Source organism: Cervus elaphus, chromosome 20 (genome assembly GCF_910594005.1).
Source record: "Cervus elaphus chromosome 20, mCerEla1.1, whole genome shotgun sequence".
In the NCBI taxonomy this organism is placed as follows: Eukaryota; Metazoa; Chordata; class Mammalia; order Artiodactyla; family Cervidae; genus Cervus; species Cervus elaphus.
Window position 1 is genome coordinate 36,263,041 of NC_057834.1, and position 17,464 is coordinate 36,280,504.

Below are 17,464 nucleotides of genomic sequence, written 5' to 3' on the forward strand. Positions count from 1 at the left end.
GGGAGCTCCTGCAGGGGAGAAGCACTGGGCTGGGAGCGGGGAGCCCTGGTGCCAGGAGTGGCTCTGCCCTGTGTGACCTAGGACAGGTTCACCCCCTGAGAAGCCTCCTCCTCTGTGACAGGAGGGGCCTTGAAATATCCCCCCTGACTCCTCCAAGCTCTGATGTTCTGAGATTCATTCCTCCACAAAGACAGGCCTCTCCTGAGGGGACTTCATGGACTCTGCTCTGTCTGTTCATCCCACGCTATCCTACTCCTGTGTCCTGACAGAGACGGACAGGTGGCGAGCTTGTTTAGGGCACCTTCAAAAGAAGACCCTTGGCCATTCTGTGGTCACATCTCAGCCCATCAGGAAGGAAAAGATGCTCCTCTTCAAGCCCCCTTTGGGAATTTAGCCTGGTCTGGTGTTTTCTCTGCCTCTGCTCCTGGAGAGTTCTCGGGACCCAGTGTCCCCACACCTCCGAGTGAAGGACTTAAACTCATCCCTCACAGTGTGTGGAAACTTGGTCTGCAAACCACCCTCAGCTGTGCTTTAGAAATCACTAACTGATAGCCTCAGCCAAAGGTTTGTATTTCCTGACTGTTTAGCAAAAATACCACTTCCTTCTCCCTGTTCCCCATACAGTGTTACTGCCCCCACACAGTGACCCCCACTTATGTCTTCTATTGGGGAGTAACTCAAACACTGTTTTGTTCATAATACTCAGTGAAAATCCCTTAGGAAGGTGCCACGTTAGAGACTGAAATACAGTCCTTCAAGAGGTCCAAATGCACAGTTCCCACTATCAGAATAAAGGCCTGTACTTTGCACCCCAGATTAAATATAGCACTTATGGTTGGTGTTCTTTGTTTTCCAAAAGAATCTATATTTAAATGTTAGATTAACTCTGAACATGATGCCAACTAAGGTGTTTAAGAATACTTTTATCTTGCCCACTAATTCACGGAGGAAAACGTAGTACACTACCTCCAATTCAAAGACACTCCTCCAAGTTGAGACAAAGACACACCTATACAGGCCATCAGGAATGTTGAAATGATTTTAAATTTAAACCCCTGTGTTTGCGTGTGTTTATGGTATTTTTGTCTACATAAATGAAGGCCCGGAAGGATACACATCAGTAACAGTGCTTACCTTTGGGAAAAGGCACACTTTGAAATTTTACTTGAAATGACTCCGTAATGCACATCGGTTTTTGTTTTGTTTGTTTTCAATAAACACATTATACTTTTTTAATTAATTAATTAATTAATTTTACTTTACAACATTGTAGTGGTTTTGCCATACATTGACTTGAATCCGCCATGGGTGTACATATGTTCCCCATCCTGAAACCCCCTCCCACCTCCCTCCCCATCCCATCCCTCTGGGTCATCCCAGTGCACCAGCCCCATCCTGTATCATGCATCGAACCTGGACTGGCGATTCATTTCACATATGATAATTTACATGTTTCAGTACCATTCTCCCATATCATCCTGCCCTCGCCCTCTTCCAGAGTCCAAAAGACTGTTCAATACATCTGTGTCTCTCTTGCTATCTCACATACTGGGTTATCGTTACTATCTTTCTAAAACTTTATACTTTTATAATTACAAGTAACCCACCAGAGAAAGGGAAACAACTTAACTCTCCATGAGAAGTAGTCCATAAGTAGAGCCACATGTGAAGTAGTATGCAGACATTAAATGAGTCACTTCTATGAATACAGATGGAGTGGGCTCCTGCTTGTGTTGTTGACAGAAAAGAAAGAGCAAAACAGCCCATGAGGAACACTCTTATGTATGTGAAGATACAGGTATCTCCACGTATGTACTTACAAACCCACATTAAGTCTGGATGGATGCCTAGGAAGCTAGCAATAGTCCCTGCCTCTGGGAAGGGAGCTGGGCAATAGGAGTCAGAGATAGGGAGAGACTCCATTTTCAATCTCTATTTCCCCTCTGTTTTAACCATATGAATGAATGTGTGATCCCTTTACATTTTTAAATTTAAAAAGCCACTGAGTGTAACTAAAATGCTATCTCCTCTTCCTTGAATGGGGTTATAATCTGAAACTGCCAGCGTGGCTGGCTTGTCCTGAGGCTTATGAGACACTCAGTGTTTGGTGGAGCTGCTGAAATGACTGAAATCATGTTCAGGGGGCTGGGCTACCTCTTTCCCTGATGGTGCAAGCATCAGCTGAAATCCAGCTGACTGTGGAAATTCCACAGCTGGTAGGTCCTAATAACAGTAATGCAGTAATGGGAACTGAACACGTATTGCTGATTTCTTTTATGTATTTCATACTCAATCCTCACTGGAGCCCCCTGAATGCTTTCAATTATTTTCCAGTTGTTCACATGTGGAAACTCAAGGCTTAGACACTATAGGAACTTGCTAAATCTCACTCTCAGGAAAGGGTGGATCTAGGACACAACACAGGTAAGTTTCACTCTAGGGCTAACACCTCAGGGGTTTGCAGGCCTCAAACGGTCAACCTGAGAACCCTGGGTTGCACATTTCCTAGGGATATTGTATAACTTCCTAGGGTTGCCATAACAACATGCCAAATACTGGGTGACTTAAAAACAACAGAACTTACTGTCTCACAATTCTATTAACTAGGAGTCTAAAGCAAGGATTTGTCAGAGTCAGGCTCCCTCTGAAACCTGTAATGATGTATTAGTCAGCTTGGGCTGCCATGACAAGATAACATAGACTGGGTGGGTGTTAATCAGCAGAAATTTATTTCCTCACACTTCTGGTGGCTGAGAAGTCCCGGATCAAGGTGCCAGTTGAACCAGTTTCTGGGAAGAGCTCTCTCCCTGGCTGCAGGCTGCCACCTTCCGGCCCTATTCTCACAGGGCCTTTCTCAGAATGTGCCTGTGGAGGGGGAGGGGAGAGAAAGGGCGAAGGGAGAGAGGAGGCTCTCTGATATATCTTCTTACAGGGACACTAATCAGGTCAGGGCCCCTCTCTTAGGACCTCATTTAGCCGAATTACTGCCTAAGAGGCGCCATCTGCAAACACAGCTACCTAGTGGGTAAGACTTCACATAAGAATGGGGAAGGGCACACATTCAGTCCATTACAACAGGGATCCACCCAGCCTCCTTCTAGCTTCTAGTGTTTGCTGGCAATTGTGTTCTTCGACTTTTGGGGACATCACTTCAATCCTTTGTCTTCACACAGTGCTCTCTCTCTCTGTCTCTTTGCATCCTCCTCACTCTTTGCATGTCAGTGCTGTGAACAGTTCCCGCTTTTGGTAAAGACACCAATCACATCACACTGGGGCCCACCCTAACTACCTCTTCTTAACTATGTATGCACATAACTTATTTCCACGTAAAATGACATCATTAGGTGCTAAGAGTTAGGGTGTCAACATGTCTTTTCTGGGGGGAACAACTTAACCCAGGAAGTTCTCCCTTATCTCATCCTCAATAGAACACCCTCCTACTGGGGGGACACTGGTAATTATATCTACAACCTCATACACACTGTAGGGAATCCTGCTGGAGACTACGTTTTTGCTTTTTTTTTTTTTTCTTTTTCTTCTTCTTTATTAATTAATGTTGACAGAAACATCTTAAAAAAGAAACATAAAAATCACTTTGCAAGACATCACCAATGTTAAATCCTTCACGTCTCTCCCCTGGTGATAAAAAGGTAACATAGGAAGGTCCGGGAAGGAATTTGGAACCAGACCTTAGGGTTTTGAGACACTTAGAAGTGCCCTCCTGTGAAGAGCATTGACAGCATGTTGGGGAAGGGTGTTAGGTAACAGGTGTATCTGGAAGTTCATTGATATGCAAGACAAAGTAGCCTAAAGTTCAGAGTCTGTGAGACAGATGCCATTGAAGTGGCCAACTGTGACGTGAAAGGGGGATCTCACCCACAGTCACTGAGGCTTCAGAGTATTTGGGTCCAAGACTGCCATTTGGATGAGACCTCAGACAATGGATGGTCTTTTCTCTATAGCTTCAACCACCATGTCCAAGACCCTCCTTTCAGGGTATTATGACCCTTGTGTGGTCCTTAAGTCTCTCTTGTGATCTCCATAAGGAAGACTTAAAGAAGGTCTGAGCAAGCTCAGCTGACTTGTGATGCCTGCCCTCCCTCTGCCTGCATCCTGACACCAAGGCACAACTGCCCCATAATGAGGGTTTCAGAGCCCAATGACAGTGTCACCCTGTGACAACGGTCACTTTACATGCTGCTGCCTCACCCTAACCTCTGTCCCATTGCCTCTACCTTAGGGAAGTCCCAAGAAACGTGCATGGCATCCGCTTCGGGATCCAGGACACTTTGTTGGGGGTCCCTTCTTGTAGGGTGGATTTAGGGAGGAGGAGAGAACCCCCAGTGTGTTGCAAACATATACTGTAATGTGCTCTCACTCATCACAAATAGAGAAACAGGGGGACTTATATGCCTTCTATTCCGGTGAGAAGATCTAAAACGAGGACCATCTCCTTAGCTGTGGAGCCACCCTCCCCTCCTCCCAGCCAGCACATCCTGCTAGGACAGATTCCTGGATTAGATTCCTCCCAACTGAGAAGACAAAACCCCCAAATACTGTGGGCGTAAAAGGGACTGTGGTTTTGGAGCTTAGAGAATATACTTCTGCTACCTCCTGACAATTGAGCCCAGTGACTCAATTGGGCTTGATGACCATGAGGTTTTCTGCAGACTTGTTTAGAGGGACCTGGTGGCACAGTCCCATCCAGCTTTCCTCAACTGGCCTTGTGTGTGTTGTGTTGGGGAACCCTTCATGCACTGCAAGGTGTGTGCTCTGCAGGTCAATGTGCTGTCTGCAGACCTGTGCTTACCCTGGGGTATCAGAGGAGTGTCAGGATGGAAGGAAAAGACCAAGGAGGACTGGGTATGAGACAGACAGGAGGCTGATTAGTGAAGACCTGTTACTCCCCCAGACAGCCTAAAGAGGAAAGGACATTACACTTGACAACTGCCCACATTGATACAAGCGTTGAAGGCTCTGGGTCTAAACCGGAGCTGAGGGCCCCAGTCCTATGAGGTGACCTGAAAAGACTGGACTGAAGGTCTGAGCCCAGCGGACATGCCTAATTAAGTGAGTTAATGATTAAATGAATATTAAAAAAAATCTGAAATACTTGTGCCTATGAACACTGTCATGACCGATTCTCTGCTTTCAGTGAGAGTCAGGAATGGGGATGAGTACAGCAGAGGAAGACAGAAGAATTTACCAGATTGGAGAGAGGACTGGATTCCTGGAGGGCAATTACCAAGCCAGGAGGATCCTGACCTTCTAGAAAAACCAAATTGCTCTTCCTTTTAGGATAAGGTGGCACTTCCCCTGGTCCTGCTTTGTCCTACCCTGGTTTCCAGAAAGGACAAAGGGTATCAGTGCCTTGAAGCATGTGTCTGCAATAGGAGAATGAGTTCAGGAAATATTGGTCCAAAGGGGAATGTGCCGCCTTGTCACAGCTCTGCAGGAAAGTGACCGAGCAAGGCCCACTTCAGCCTCTCCAGGAGAGACTAGGGATATGCTGCCTTGGTGGCAGGGACAGCAGAACTCACCTAACGATCACTAGAACTAGAATTCAACATTCAAAAAACAAAGATCATGGCATCCAGTCCCATGATTTCATGGCAAATAGATGGGGAAAAATGGAAACAGTGACAGATTTTACTTTCATGGACTCCAAAATCATTGTGGAGGTTGACTGCAGCCATGAAATTAAAAGATGCATGCTCCTTGGAAGAGAAGCTATGACAAACCTAGACAGCATATTAAAAAACAGAGTCATTTCTTTGCCAACAAAGAAATGTATAGTCAAAGTTATGGTTTTTCCAGTGGTCATGTACAGATGTGAGAGTTGAGCTGTAAAGAAGGCTAAGCACAGAAGAACTGATGGCTTAGAATTGTGGTACTAGAGAAGACTTGTCCAAGAAGCCCCCTGGACAGCAAAGAGATCAAACCAGTCAATCCTAAAGGATATCTATCCTGAAGCTCCAATACTCTGGCCACCTAATGCAAAGAACCAACCTATTGGAAAAGACCCTAATGCTGGGAAAGATTGAGGGCAGGAAGAGAAAGGAGGGACAGAGGATGAGATGGTTGGATGGCATCACTGACTCACTAAGCATGAGTTTGAGCAAACTCCAGGAGACAGTGAAGGTCAGGGAGGCCTGGTGTGCTGCAATCCATGTGGTTTCAGAGTTGGACATGACTTAGCAACTGAACAAACAAAAGAACCAAAACTGGATATCAGAAATTATTTCAAATTCATTGTACTAGCCTGCCTGCCTAGAATCAAAGATGTATACTATATAAATTTATTGAAAATATGGGTTGTATCTTTTTCTCCTTTATTGTTACTAAGCAAAAAGTTGCATGTCCTGTTTCCATTGCCCTAGGTCTCTACAACACTGGAGCCAGGACTTCTGGAGCACACAGTTCTGAAGTTCAGGATTCTGGATTTGTTCCCCTGCAGGGGATCCGAGGAGGTTTTGTGTTGTTTCACGTGATCAAGAAGCAAGAAGCTGAACCAGAGGAGGTCTCATGGGGCTTTGGCCCTGAGTCAAGCTACAGAGTCCTGCTGCGAGTCCATAATGGGGCAGACACCCCAACCTGAGTCAGCCTCCAGGACAAGTACCAGCACAGGGTCTATGTGCCCAACATCTTGTCCCTGAAGATTGAGAACCAGACCCAAGAGGACAGTGGGCAGTATTGGGCTCGAGCCAGCTTCCAGGGAGGAATAGATCTTACCCAGGTTTTCCACCTCACTATCTATGGTAAATGACACCTCCTCACCCTATCCCATGGCTTCTCTCCTTTTGTGGTAGGAGTGTCACATATGCACCAATTTTCAGGATTATTTCCAGACACCAGCTTTCAGACTCTATTTTCTCCTTTGAAATTAGGGTAAGTGGATTTACTGCAGACGATAAACAGAGTTGTGGGAGAGAAGACTGGAAATTTGGGGAAATGATATTGTCATAGCAACCACTGCTCTTTATAGGCCTGCTTCTGCTGCTGCTGCTAAGTCGCTTCAGTCGTGTCCAACTCTGTGTGACCCCATAGACGGCAGCCCACCAGGCTCCCCCGTCCCTGGGATTCTCCAGGCAAGAACACTGGAGTGGGTTGCCATTTCCTTCTCCAATGCATGAAGGTGAAAAGTGAAAGTGAAGTCGCTCAGCCGTGTCCGGCTCTTAGCAACGCCATGGACTGCAGCCTACCAGGCTCCTCCGTTCCTGGGATTTTCCAGGCAAGAGTACTGGAGTGGGGTGCCATTGCCTTCTCCACTTTATAGGCCTAGATTTACTTAAATGTGTGCATCAGTTGTCTATTGCTGCTATCATTTAGAAGCTTATCACACATGTATTTATCATCTTACTGGGCTGTAGGTCACAACTCAGACATTGGGTCTCACTGGGCCACAGACAAGGTTTTGACAGGGCTGTGTTGTTTTCTAGAGGTTCCAGAAGGAGATTCATTTACGTGTATTTACCACCTCCTAGTGGTTGCTTACATTACTTGGCTCATGACCACCTTCAGGCGCCTTCAATGCCTGCAGTAGTGGGACCAGTTCTTCTCTCATTCTTATCCCTCTGACCCCTCCGCTTCTTCCTTCTTCCACATTTAAGGACCTTTTTCTTTAAACGGGTCCTTACACTGGGCCCATCCAGGTAATCAACAATCTCTTTATTTAAGGTCTGCTGGTTAGCAGCCTCAGTTCCCTCTGCTACCTTATTCCACTTTGCCATGTAACCTAACATAGTCACAGGTTCTGAGGATTGCACATGGATGCATTTGAGGTCAATTATTCACCTACCACAGTTCTGAAATCCAAGTGTAGTCAGGGCCTCCTCTCCTGTTACTCAGCACCAATCCAAGGCCAGTCTCACTCACAAAGAGTCGACAAATCTAGCCCTAGAAGCCTCGGTAGATAGAGGAGAAAGATTACACTGCAACATTTCCAAAGAACCTCGCTTAGCCAGTACTTATTTCCCTGAAGTCCCTGCCTGAATAGAGAAATATCTGCTGTGAGACAGTGGCTGTTTAAGCTTTAGGCCCCGATGTGATTTCTGTGACCAGCTTATCAGGGTGTCAATTCTCAAGTTCAGTAGCAAGTTCCAACCAGACTCAGAGTCATCATCCTAGTTGCTACCACTGCATCTCCAGCAATTGTGTGTCCACTGCTGGGAGCACAGGGCCTTTCTCTGGGCTCCCAGCACTGGATGGTGTCCTTCTTCTCTAGAGGCCATGCAACCCCAGGCACTCTCTCAGCAGGAGAAGAGGACAAGGTCCTGATCCAGGAATAACCCTTGTGTCCCATACTTCCTCCCTTCTAGGAGAAACCTCATTTTCTCAGAAATGATGGGCCTCGTGGAGGTGGGACCCAGGCTTTACTTTCTTATTGGACATGTTTAAGGCTCCTCAGTCTAGTGAAACCACATAGGGTTTAACTCAGTGGCTCTCTCTTTATTGTCACTTCTATATATTAAGTATTGGGCAAATTGGGTTTTATCTATGAAACACATCACTTAAGGGACAATGGCATAGTTTCGATGAGATAATAGATGAGAATATGTACACTGGAATATTTTCCAATCATGTGAGCTCCATTCCTTTGCCCATCCTCTCCCAGATCCTGTGCGCCTTTGACAGATCCTGTGCCGGGGTCCAGCCCCAGCAGGGTCCAGGGGGACCCTCAGGATGAACGGCGTCAGCGAGAGAGAGAGAGAGCAGACTGGGGTGTGTGCAGCAGGGTCTGGCCCTGTCTTTTTTGTGGTTAACCTATTTTCTTTCTATTAGGCGTCATCTCCATGGGAACTAGATAGGATTATATTTTTACAGAACAGAAATGCAAAGGATTGCAAAGACAGAAGATATGGCACAAAACAGGCTCTTAGTCTTAGTTAATTACCTGCAAGAAGTCACCAGCTAACCTCTATCTAAAGGATTTTTTATTAGGCATATTTGTGGCTATTTTATTTGTGGAGCTTTTCTCACTCCACGGAGGGACCTATGCTTAATGGTTTCTTTTGTTAGCGTACTGTGCTTAGGATGTTTAGAACAATCATGACCATTTTTTTGCAATGAGAGCACACATTTATCAAACAAGCCAGAATGCCAGCAAAAGGGTTTGAATTGAAGCATTTCCTTCATCCCTGGCCCCTTCATAGGGTACCAGCGTCCAGAAGATTTATTAATTAGTGTTTTAAGTTGGTCTTTATTCAGTGAAAGAGGAGCAGGAGAACTCTCGGCAGGCAACACAAGAATCTGCAGCAGGGCGAACAAGAATAGCAGCAGAAAAGGGGGGAGGATACAGGGTGGGGTAGGGGCCGGGGTCAACCTGGAGGGTCCCTTGTGTCCTGAACGGCCTTGCGTGTCAGGTATTTTCCTCATGACCTCGTCATGGGTGGGCTCTCCCATAATGGCTCCCGGCAATCCTAGTCAAGTCAGCATCCATCACACCAGACTGGTGCAAAGCCACCCTGGAGTGCACAGCCTCAGGGGACACAGAGGATCTGAAGGTGACCTGGGAGAGCAAGGGCCTGCCCAGGGAGCTGGAGCAGAGAGTGGCACAGGGACGACCCTCCAACTCCTGGACTCTGTCTGTGAGCCTGCTCCTAAGCCAGCTGTGTCAGCTTGACCTGTGTGGTCAGAAAACCAGGTGGACCAGAAAACTGCCATCTTAGACCTTGGAGAAGTCTGTGCACATTTACCTTCCAGAAGGGATGGGCACCCTGAGAGCTCAGGTAGCACTGAGTTCTTGACGTTCAGGGCTTTTCTCCCCATTGTTTTATTAGCAATGTCTTTCATTTGGTTATTTCTTACAGTAGTCTGGGACACACATTCAAATTATTTTTCCTCCTAAATATCTTCATATCTGTGCCCTCCTTTAAATCCCTGATCCCTGCAAGACTAGGTTGTAGCCTTCCAATACCCCTTACCACTCCCATTCATTGTTCATGCATGGTCTTCAGAAAAGTAAATCATACTGAATCATTTCTCTCTGCTCTTCACTGAGTCCAACCTCCAGGATTCCTCATAGGATTCAGGAGTAAGATGGGCCTCTGTCCATGTGTATGGTCCCACACATTTCACCGTGAATTTCTTGCTTGTAGTTCATAGAATGTGACCTGGTATTTCAACTCTGAATATGCTGTTTCTCTATCATTAACCCTTCTTCATCCTGTGTCTTTGATTTCTGTCTTATTTTTTATAAGGATTCTCCACAGTGACTGCAGATTTGTGATCATGTGTATATGCATACACACGTGGCCCTACCCTAACAAGGGGCCCAAAATTCATTTAGTATTTTTTGTGTTGTCTTGAAATTTTAATAGCTTTTTATCAACTTTTCTGATTGTTTTTGCGCAGAGCCCTGCACTGGTTTAGCCATCCTGCCCTCTAGCATCACCTCCTTTAAGGAGCTTTCCCTAGTCACTCCCACAAAGGGGAGTAAGGTTTTGTTTGTGCATTTCTCTCCTCCATAGATAGGAATATCTTGAGAGCCACGTTTTGTCCTCCTTTGAATTCTTGGGCAAAAAATAACTTCTAGCCAAACTTTACTTGCGGTCAGTGTTTTATTAAATCAACGAATGACCTGATAACCGTGTGTAGTCTTGCCCTCTTTCTACTATCCTCTGCACATGAGCTGGTGGAGAGATCTGAATGTTAGCCTCGATGTCTGTTACTTTATAGACACAGGCTGGAAGGTCAGATAAGTTTCAGCACTCAGTATGACCAGCAAGAGCCCTCTGAACACCCTTGCCCACAGCTCCTCCCTACTCTATCCCCTTGTGTGCCCTAGTTGGGTGCGGAAATCTTCCAGGGCCTCACCTTCTGAAACAGTCATTTTCTGACCAAGGTGCTCCTACCTGGAATGCAATGCCCACCCAGCTGTACCTGGGAAACTCCTATTCCTTCCTGAAGTCTTGCTGTGCATTACTTTCTCTGAGAGGGCCTTCCTAAAGTCCTGTGTATAAGATGTAAACCTTGATCACACTGCAGTCCCTCTGGCTGGCAGACCTTGGTATTTTCTTGGTCCTCCCCTCTAGATGACCATGTCGTGTTCATCTCAGTAACCCTGGAATGAAGAAGGAGCTCAGGGCCTGGTTGATTGAATGAACCTGCCATGCTCCTCCTCCTTCAGCTTCTGAATCAGGACCCTTAGACCTATCTACCTGCTCTCTCTCTATCGCCCCTTGGCAATGGATATCTCATGTTCTCTCTTGTCTTAACATTCTTCACTCTCTCTGTGTGAGGGAAACAGATCCACGTGCAGAAACCAGTGCTGCCCCCTTGCGAGGCATCATAGGTGCTGTCCTGGTTATGCTGTCGGTCCTTGGAGGCGGACTGTACCTTTGGAAGACATGTGGTAAGAAAAAGAATAAGGAGACTGGAATGTGGAGACAGGTTGCCCTTTTCACCTCTGCTCCAGATCCATGCCCTCCCCCAATGGACTTAGAGTCCCTCTCTTCTGCATCTTGCTACACCAGGAATCTCTCTGCAGAGGGAATGGCAGGTATCACCCTGGCCCTGGAGCTCATAGTGATGGATGAGGATTCAGGCTCCACTGTGTATATGGCTCAGAAACAGGACTGGGGGAGGACCAGAAGGACCATGCTGGTGACATCTACTATTTAGAGCTGAGTCAGCAGGAGTCTTGAGAGGGCATGGGCAAGATGACAGCTGGGAGCAGAGGCAAGACTGAAATATCCAGGATCCTTCACTGACTTTGCCTGGATTTGTCCAACTAATCACTGCTGCTTCTGAACCCTCTTGCCTCTTTAACTCTTTTCACACAATGCACTATTAACTAAGAAAATGCATTAGTAGGACACTGAAGTGCTGGATTTTTTAGAGGGAATTAGTAAGCAGTGCATGTCAATGGGCATTGGTTCCATGTGAGTCCCTCTGGGCTTCTGTATCCCTCAGCTGATTCAGAAACCCTGTTTCTTGCATCACTAGGGTTTTGGTGAACAATATCTAGAGGAAAAAGAACCTTTTACTAATGTCTTCGGTGAGGTCCATACCCAAGCCATGTCGTGAAGATAATTTAATTGGAGGAAGCAGGAGAATCACCAAGCCTGATACATTTTTGCTGTGAACCTGACCACTTGGATACCTGACCCTTCCAGCTCTGCTCCAGTTCCAGGTGCCCTGGGTTTGCTCTACCTTGACCCTCATGGCTTCAGCTCTTGGGGCACTAGTGGTCCTATTACTTCTTCTCCAAAATACCCTCCCTGTAAGGATTCTCACCCCTGAAGGACAAGAATTCTTCCTGTCATGGACTCTGCTCCTAACCCCTCTCCTGCTGAAGCTTCTTAAAGAGGAAATTCCTGACTATGCTTATGTTAATCCCTACAGCCTCAACTCTGTGACTGGATGGGTCTTTCCTGAGAACATGAGACCAGGCAGGGACTGTGTAGAAGTCGTGATCATGCCACAGAGAAAAGAGTCAGAATTGGTCCTGGATGCTGAGTTGGGGATCCATGGGGGCAGCATGAATGGATGGGAACCCCCAAGCCCAAGGTTCTTTTGCACCTTCAATAGGGCCAGGAATCTGTGTTGGGCTGTGTGTGTGTGCAAGTGTCTGTGTATTGGGAAGAGTGTCTAGTTCAACCATAAACCTTACTGCTTATTTGACATCTCCATTTGGATGTCTAACATGTCTAAATTTGAACTCTCTTAACATGCTTCCCTGGAGAAGGCAATGGCACCCCACTCCAGTACTCTTACCTGGAAAATCCCATGGACAGAGGACCCTGGTAGACTGCAGTCCATGGGGTCGCTAAGAGTTGGGCACGACTGAGCGACTTCACTTTCACTTTTCACTTTCACGCATTGGAGAAGGAAATGGCAACCCACTCCAATGTTCTTGCCTGGAGAATCCCAGGGATGGGGGAGCCTGGTGGGCTGCCATCTATGGGGTCACACAGAGTCAGACATGACTGACGCGACTTAGCTGCAGCAGCAGCAACATGCTTTCCATATATGCAGTCTTCCCATTTAAAAAAATGCTATTTCTATCTTTCTTTTTCTTCTTGTTACCAAACACTAGTGCCATCCTTGGTTTATTCTTTTTTTTTTTTTCATATACCATGCTCTCTCAGAAAATATTTATATATTTTACATATATATGTTATATTATATATTTAATATATATAATGCTGGAGAAGACTCTTGGGAGTCCCTTAAACAGCAAGGAGATCAAACTGGTCAATCCTAAAGGAAATCAACCCTGACTATTTATTGGAAGGACTGATGCTGAAGCTGAAGCTCTAATACTTTGCTACATGATGCAAAGAGCCGACTCGCTGGAAAAGACCCTGATGCTGGGAAAGACTGAGGACAGGAGGAGAAGGGTGCGACAGAGGATGAGATGGTTGAATGGCATCGCTGCCTCAATGAACATGAATTTGCGCAAACTCTGAGAGATAGTGAAGGACAGGGAAGCTGGGCATGCTGCATTCCATAGGGTTGCAAGAGTTGGATAACTTAATAACTGAGCAATTATATTATATATGTAAGTATATGTATGTATATACACACACACATATACGTAATCCTATCACCACTTCCCTGACTCAATATGACCAGCATCTCTCATCTGACAATTATAATAGCCTCACTGTCTCTTTGTTTCTATTCTTGGCTCCTTAGAGTCTATTTGCAAATGTGTGTCCACAGCAATAATTTCAAATAGACACGCTTGCATGTTAAGTTGCTTCAGTCTTGTCTGACTGTTTGTGACCCTGTGGACAGTAGCCCATCAGGCTCCTCGTCCAAGGGATTCTCCAGACAAGAATAGTGGAATGAGTAACCTTGCGTCCTCCAGGGGATCTTCCTGAACCAGGGATCGAACCAGAGTCTCTTTATGTCTCCTGCATTGGCAGGTGGGTTTTTTACCTCTAGCACCACCTGCGAAGCCCTCCTTTCAAATACAAATTGTATTAAATCACTCTAGCTCAGTACTCCTCCATGACTTCCACCTTGCCTGAGGGACCCTGCACCATCTGACCTCACCTTTCATGCTCCCTCTTTCCTTAGTCCATTTTGTAGACTGGCTTTTTTGCTATGCCATCAATAAAACAGGCAGGCTCATGCTTCAGAGTCTTTACTTTTCCACGGAATTCGCTTCTTCCATGTATCTATATGTGTCATCCCCTCACTTTCTTTGGGGGTTTGCACAGATTTTATCTTCCCCTCTGCCCTATTTAATACTGCACCCTCCTTCTGGCATCCTCCTCACTCCTTCTTGCTCTATTTTATCCATAGCACTCAACACAAGGCTAGAGGCAGAGTATATTCACTCCAGGCTGTTCTTTAAAGATAAACACGTGAATCAGGTCTCAAAGAGTAACCTGGAAATGCTAGTATCCAGATGTCTTCATTATTCCCAAGAAATTACAATACTGAGAAGTTAATGCACTTTCCCTGGATCAGGTAGCCAATACATGGGTAGAGTTGTATTCCAGAGTTGGAGTCAGATCCAGAGGTCACTGATCTTGACCACTAATTAAACTGACTTATAATGTATAATCTATCTACAAGATATTATTTAATTCATAAAAATATTAAAGCTCATTTTATATATTTAAATTAGAAGGTGTGCATGAAATATTAAATGTTTTATAATTACATGTGCAGTATTACCCTACAATTATAGATATAAATGTATATATATCTATATGTATTTTTGTGTTAGAAAGAATATCTAAATGTTGATGTGTCAAGAAGTCAGCAGTGGTTATCTGCTGGGGTATGTCTCTTTCTTTATATTATCAGATTTTTATAACTGTTACCAGACAAACCATCAACTATCAAAAGTTTTGAGCAGAGCAGTGATATGATTAGAGTTGTATTTCTGATAGATAAAACTACATATATATCAATACCAGGCTTATAATCTTGGAATCTAAAATATTTTTTTCTCAGACTCTACCTTTATTTTCTATTGTGCTCAATATCAGTATCTTTGTTGAAAGATTGTTCAAAGTAATCTCCAGTATTTTTATTGAAATCAGCCTAAATATCTCTATACCTGTCTAGACAATACAGGAAAAGTGAAAATTTGGCTTAAAGGAGAAAATCCCTATAAATTGTTCACCATCACTAATTGAACTTGCAAAAATAAATATGCCTGTATCCTTTGAGCACACTTGACATCATGTGTCCACATTTCCATAGTTTCCTGGATCACATGCAAACTTTTATTCTCTCTGAGTCTTCCCACAACTAATATTGGTATCACATTTCCTGGGGTGGAGAGCCCTACACACCACACCCCAATCTCCAAGGGGGAAAATATCCCAGACGTCGAACACACTCACTTCGCTGAGCACTCTCTGCATCCCAACAGACTTCTCCAAGATCTCAGGTGACAGTTTTCTACTCCATCTGGTTACTGTTCACACAGGTGAGGTTGGAGTCAGGATAACTCAGAGGCCAGCCCACAGAGAGAGTCCAGGAGGGGGCTGGCCCCCATTTCACTTTCTGCTCCAGTTCCCTGGGGAAGCACTTGCTCACCCAGGTCACCTTCAGGTCCTCTGTGACCCCCGTGACCCCTGCACTTCAGGGTAGTTTTGCACCAGCTTGGTGTGATAAATGGTTAGTTGGCCAAGATTTGGAGATAAAAAGAGTTTATTAGTCAGTTTGTAGAGCATGCTACCCATCCATTATGTAGTTCCTGAGAAGCCAGGTGGGATGAAACTGCATTTCACAGCCAAAAAATTGAAGCTTCGACAGATATAATTGCTTGCCAAAATCAAATAATAAGAAAGAGATACAAAATATCTTTTTTTAAAAGAATGCAATTTAGCCAGAGTCTCTCAGCTCCTTCCACCATCCATATCCCCTGCCTGTACCACACAGCTTAATTCACACCAAGTGTCCTTCACATACATCATCAGATCCTTCACAAACCCTATAACCCTTGGAGGGTATAATCAAACCTCTTGAGATAAAACTCCAGAAGTAGAGTTTGCAAAGAGATCTGAAAACTGGTTTCAGACTCAATCTCTCACCTATCCTAAGACACACAAAAAAAGAATTTGGTGGTAAGTGGGAAGAGAATTTCTTTGGGGGAGCCCTACTGCGAGTCCGCTGCCATTGTTGCCCATTCTTAGTTTCACTGATCTATTCTTTTAGTCTCTATTTCATTTATTTCTACTCTGATCTTTATAATTTATTCTCTTGACATAATTTTGGACTTTGTTCTATATCTAACTAGCATATTCCTTACCTCACATTTTGTTGTTGTTGTTGTTGTTGTTTGCTTTCAGGGAAAACACTTAAGATTTACTCTCACAGCAGATTTCAAGTATCTTGCAACTAAAAGTTTGTACCTTTGCAATCAGATATTGACATTTTGCAGAATGTCCTGCGTTTGTGATTTGTATGATGGTTCTCTCACAATCAGACTGCAGTTAAAAGGTTTTTGAAGGAAGATCACAGAGGGAAAGTACTATTTTCATTATCTCAACCATCAACATGACATGACTTGATTTTGACCATGACCTTCAGACTGAGGTAGTACCTTGTAACAATTTTTTTTTTCTTTCTTTGAGTTCTTATCTCCATTTCTGAGATCTTTTCTCAATTTTCACATTATTTCTTTCTTGTGCTGTTGGGCAAGGGTGTGTATTTTTCTAGGAAGGCATTCCTGTGATTCTATCAGAACCTCCAAAGGGAAGGAGCTTGAACTAACTCCCAGAAGAAGACCAGGAAGGAGGCTGTAGTCTGCTGCTATTTGTTGTTCAGAGGAGGGAAGTGATGGTGTTCTGCATGTCAAGAACCTCACACACAGCGCTTTCTATATATAACACTTTTGAAATTGATGTACAACTTTAAATCAATGTTTCATAGTCCTACATAAAAATATTAAGGTATTAAAATATCCATACAATTACAAATTTGATGAAAGGCAATAGTTACCATTAATTGTAAGAAACAAGAGAGGTTACCCCTGAGGAGAGTCGCTGTGGGAATCAAAGGGAAAAGGATACTCTTTCTATAAACAGTGGATTAAACGTCTAATCATAAGTGTATTATCACATGACCTTTATGGCACAATTTGTTTTCTTCATGTCACTTTTTAAAATTAAACTAATAAATGTTAGATAGTTTTTAAGTAGGTGGTACTTGTTGACTATTTATATTAGACACTGAGTGATTCATTATTTACTTAATCTTTACAATAAATAGATAAAGTCTGTCATGATAATATCCTCATTAAGATCATGAGAAATCTGAGGTGCACTAAGGCTGAATAAACCGACCAGGCTCACACCGTGGGGAAGAAGGTCAGACTCACAAACCCAGCAGGGAGGTGCTCAGTTGTGAGTGCTCAGGAAGGGAATGAGGCAGTAGATGTCCTACAGGTTCCAAACACTGCACATCATTTGCCTCGGGCTGTCTCCAACCTGACCTGAGAGGCAGTGGTGACTAATCTTCACTGTACAGAAAAGAAAACCAGCTCGCGGAG

The 17,464-nt window shown here is 44.5% G+C and overlaps 1 protein-coding gene across 1 annotated transcript in view; it reads right to left on the reverse strand.

The window, feature by feature from the left end:
• Positions 1–2,752: 2,752 nt before the first annotated feature.
• LOC122677285 (SLAM family member 5-like) overlaps positions 2,753–17,464 on the reverse strand; it is a 72,395-nt gene continuing 57,683 nt past the window's right edge. Inside the window, exon 7 of the mRNA XM_043877237.1 lies at positions 2,753–2,865. The gene's annotated coding sequence lies outside the window, so the exon portion shown is untranslated. The remainder of the gene's footprint in view (positions 2,866–17,464) is intronic.